Below are 5,570 nucleotides of genomic sequence, written 5' to 3' on the forward strand. Positions count from 1 at the left end.
TCTTTACCATTCAGTGATAACAAGCACTTTATTTTACATTTTAATATTTTATGATGTATTTAAATGAGTAGTTATTGTTGCAAACTCCATTAGAAATTTGAATTGAGATCAGTTTTGGAAAAAGGGAAAGGGGGATGTGAAAACAAATGGGGGTGGGGGGTTAAATTTTTCTCATTTCAGATTTCATAAATAAAAAGAAAATTTCTTCAAACATTTTTTTGAGAGGATTAATATTCAACAGCATAGTGAATTGCTCAAAGGCAAAAACAATATTTTAAGTTCATTAGACCACATTCATTCTGTGTCAGAAACCTATGCTGTGTCAACTATTTAATCACAATCCAAATTTAGAGCTGAATCCAGCTTGAATGTTGTGTCCATACTTGCCCAAACCGTTCAGGGGTCAACCTCTGCGGTCGTATAAAGCTGCGCCCTGCGGAGCATCTGGTTGTGCTTTGGTCTGTTTATTTATACTGTATGCAATATGTCTACTATATTTGGTGTATGAATTAATTTTATGATCTATTTGTCAGTCGCGCAGGTTCTATTTGACCTTGCCTCATTTTCACAGTTCATTGCTCAGTGTTAAATTTTTGTGTTTTGGTCTGTTTTTCTAAAACTATAAGCAATCTATAGGTCAACTATATTTGTAAGCTTTACATGCCTGCCTGGCATGTTTTATCTGACCTTGACCTCATTTTCATGGTTCATTGGTCAATGTTTAGTTTTCTTTGTTAATAAAGTTTATGTGACAGTTCTAATAAAGCTTTATATTTAGGACTATCAACATAATATCAATGATTAGTAAAGAAGGCTAGACATTTCAGCGTGTGCACTCTTGTTGTACAGATGCATTGTAATTAAACATTTCTTTCCATTCATTTAATGCCAATATACCTGATTGCTATTTGGAAATCTGTCCCACATCATACAACAATCAATTTCCCATTTGGTCGTCAGCTATTTTCTATACGATATCAAAATTTTACAGGAACTTTTGTTATGTTCAGTAATGGCGGACAAATAGCGATCTTTGTATCATGATACACGTCTAAGAAACCAGTCTGTTTTTGGCAGGTTTGTCTACTTTTTGAGATATTATCTGGAACAGTGCTTAGGTGGATGGAGGGCTGTTATCTTAAACGAAGTGCTGGTGACATATCTTTCAGTAGAAACCTGCTGGTTTCGGGTCCTTTACAGGCTTGTCTACACCCACAGTTGTTACAGTAGTAGGACACCTAGGCGAAATATGGTATTACCGACAATAGGTCAACAATATTTGGTGTATATGGCATGATTGTAAGGTGACTGTACATGTGTCTGACAGGATTTAGCTGACATTGACATCATTTCACATGTTTCAATGGTTCATTGATCTATATTAATTTCTAGTATCTTTTTGGTCTGTTTTTCAATAACAATTGGCCCGACTATATTTTGTGTATGGAATAATACCTGTCATATATCGTCTACAAGATACTTGTAGTAAAACCTTTATCTTTAGGACTTTCAACCCTAAATAAAAGCTCAGCAAAGCAGGCGAGACTTATCAGGTGTGACCTTTTCTTTCATCGGTTTTAGTAGTTTTATTTATTATTGAAACTGGTGCTGATAATTAGGTCTTGTGTACTTTTGATACACACATTAAAAATTGATGCGATTGCGATTGTAATAATCTACTGAGCATCAAGTAACGTAGATGTATATGCAGTAGCTAGTATTTAATTAGTTTTTGAAACTTATCTTATCATTGACTTATTGTCCACATTCTTTATATAACCATTTAGATTGTGACAGCGTGTATGTCTTATGTATTTTATAGCTTACAAGATGTAGAATGTACATGAATTAGGACGTTGCAAAATATGTTTTATTATTTTTTATGTCCAGTGGAAACCTGTCATCCATTTTGATAAGGTGTTCTGTATTAAACTTTTATAAAACGTCAGTATCCCTTTTCCATGGCTAGTGTTTCTTTTCACAATTTCCCGACCGTGCAAGGGCTGTATAGTCAGTCAATGTCGTTAAAAACTTTCATTTGATGTTCGCAATTTCCATTATAGAAGAGTGTTGCTTAAACAAAAGTTATGAAAAAAGGGTAAGAGTTTGATACCTCTTCCATCTTGGTGCGGTTCACCATTATGACAAATCTGTTTTACAGATCACTTTGGATATGTTCGTTTGTAGTCACAATTTCATCTAGTATTTGTGACATCACATCATCTACTTCATGGGACTTAAGGTAATGTGGGTGTCTTTCGCCATCTTGGATTGTAAAAAACAGAAAATCTAAGGTTCAGATTTTCAATCAAGTTAGCAAAATTTGATGCAGGAATGCAGATAACTAATGTGAATTAGCATTAAAGAACAAATTTATTAGATTATAACTTATGAATATTATTTTTTTTACAAGTATTGTTTATTTCTGCTTTATTTTCAATATTTTAAAATTGGCATTTTAAGGGGAGGTAGCTCTGAAGTAGTGCGTTTTTTTTTGAAGGAATCTACATGGAATTTTGCTATTTTGTATTTTAGCCGGAAAAAACGCACGAAGACCCTATCTTTTCTTTTTATATTCTCAAAGCATTTTCTAAAAGCTATAATCTCGTATTTTATTTTACAATTCTAATCACATAATGTTGTTTTTCCTGTATAATGCCTGTCATTTTGTCACAACCTGTAGCTTGAGAAAATGCGCGGTGACCTATCATTTTATTACATTTTTGAACATATATCAATATATACTACGTTTTGGCAAAGTTTGAACAAATTTTATCATTTTTAATTTAGACTCCCATACCCCCTTAAATACATAATCTATTGAATGGCACTGCTTCGCCTTATATTTCCCTTTGATATTTGCACTAACTTACTCAAAGTCCCTTTCATGAGTTTGACAATATTTATCTTTCAAATATTGGTACCTTTAACATATCAAAAAATTTCACAGAGACCGACAGCTTTTTAATGATAAATTATTCCAATAAATTTCTAATGAATATGTAATGCTGATATTTTTATCTAAAATTCTGAAAATTCTGGATGATTCTTCATAAATTTCCCACATTGAATGTTTTATATTTCTGTATTCACTAAAATGGAAATCTAACAACCTTGTTTAAACCGATAGTTATCATTGACATTTTCTGATTATTTGCCAGTTTGTATTTCGTCATATATCTTTATAATATTTTCCATCAAATTATTATTGCTGTTTTTACATCGCCTTTACACGTTTTGACCTTCAAAATCTAAGATTACATCATTGCATTCTCTATGTTAAGATGTATTAGTATACAAGGCAGCTTTGAAAGGTAATATTACAATGTTCTTACTGGGATATTTAATATGCTTTTTGAATGTTAATTACATTTAAAATTGCTGAATTACTTTTGTGCGGCTATTTTCTTCCATTAAATTAAGAAATACATTGTGTTTGGACCGATACAGTTTTCGTCCTTGAGTGCGTAAATAAATAAACAAATAAGAAAATATAAACTTGTATAAATTTAAAGTATTATGCATCGTGGGAACAATATTTAATGTTTAAACCAAGTCATGTATACAATAATCATTCAAATTGATATTTCAAATATATATATATATTTTTTTACTAATAACGGGTTTTTATCACGTAAAACCGTATAATCACGGTACTGTTTAGTTTTGTGTTCTCTCCCTCAAACAACTGTACCAATCAACAACGTCGTTCAAAGCAGAAGAAAATTAGACGCATAGAAAGACAACACACAGGTTTGTAAATAATTTGACAAGTTTATATGTGGTAAATGAACAGGATATACATATCATTTAAGAATTGAATGCTTCTTTTTGTAACTTTATTGGGGTGTAAAAGCGTTGACCGAAGTACATTTTGTCCGCGCTTCATTCTAAAAATGTGCGCACGGTCAACGCTTTTACAACCCTATGAAGTTACAAAAAGAAGCATTCAATACTTATAATTACATTTTTTAGCTAGGATCACGAAAACACGATTTACATCAAGTTTTTATTTAATTTACCTGTGCACTTTATTATGGGACCTCGTGTCATCATGAATGATAAGTTTTATTGTGTGATACAACTGTTTAAGGAATAACACGTGATGTGCAGTTAGCTAATCAGAATAACGTATTATAATGAAACATACACCTAATGTAATTATATCGAAATAAAGAAAGAGCATGCATTATCCCTCTCTGCTATTTCGATTATATCCTCTAAATGAATACTAGTTATTCAAATTATGTCGACAAATGTTCTAGCACCACTTACAAGACTTATGTGGACGAACTTTACGTCTAGCGTACCAAAGTGTCATTTATCTATGACGAGATTATGAATAGCATCTATCCCATTGAACTTGATATTAAGGATATCATAGATATATTTAAGCTAGTTTCATATCTATAAGTCACAACGAAGACCAGTTTAGAACTAAACGGAACAATGAAAGCGCCAGCATATGAAGTATATTCCACTCAGTATATAAATAAACGAATTTCCACTCAGTATATAAATAAACGAAAATCCACTGCTTGCATTTCCTGGTATATATGATAGAAATATTAAACACTATAATTATAGAGAATCAGTATAGTTTAATGATAATTATCATCGAACATAAAGACAGACATATTTTAATCCCGCAAGTCACCAATGAAAGTATTTTACAAATAAAGATGGTAATTTGAAATTCAAACTTTTCTAAATCAACACTGACTATGTTATGATAATTGAATGAAATAACAATTAAAATGCTGTATGGTCCGGTACCAATTGTGATTCATATCAATGAATTCACAAAATCATCATGATCTTTATTTCTGCCTTACATTTTGTTTTATTCATGTTAGTTATGTATTTGATTTGTTTTTGCTTTTTTCTTTTAATTTTGTTTATGTAAATATTGTTGCTGTAGATGCTTTTGTGTATTTTTAAAGTCAACTTAGCAGATTATAAAAACTAACAGTGGGTTAATTTGAAAATATTGTTTGAATGTGCTACTGTTGAATTGTTTATAACATGTTTAATTGTCAGCAAAAAGCTCTGTAGATCTTGTAAGTCATTGTTTTTCCATTCAGAACAAAGACTTAGTTTTTTTTATCTCACTCCGTCTATTTGTTGGGTTTCATTTTGATTACAGCAGATTTCAGTCAGTATGTAGCGAATGGTAATATCTTTGGTTAGCTTGCTTGTTAGCTGAACCGTGAAGTCATTGTTAGGTAAGGTAAACTACCCTCCTTTTAAAGTAGCTTAGTCCTACAGAGAGATAGATTTTTTATCTGTTGGGCTAGTCTACTATTAAAGGAGGGAAGTTTACCTTACCTAACAATGACTTCACGGTTCAGCTAACAAGCAAGCTAACCAAAGATATTACCATTAGCTACATACTGACTGAAATCTGCTGTAATATTTAGTTTTCTGTGTAGTGTTTTGTAAATTTATGTTTTAGTCGTTCCGTCAATTTTTATTTTGCCATGGCATTGCCATTTCTTTCTTCAAATAATAGCTGTTCATATACTAGTACCTTAATATTTTTTATCACTCTTCAGTAAACTAATACACAA

The sequence above is a fragment of the Mytilus edulis genome, chromosome 6 (assembly GCF_963676685.1).
Source record: "Mytilus edulis chromosome 6, xbMytEdul2.2, whole genome shotgun sequence".
Taxonomy (NCBI): Eukaryota; Metazoa; Mollusca; class Bivalvia; order Mytilida; family Mytilidae; genus Mytilus; species Mytilus edulis.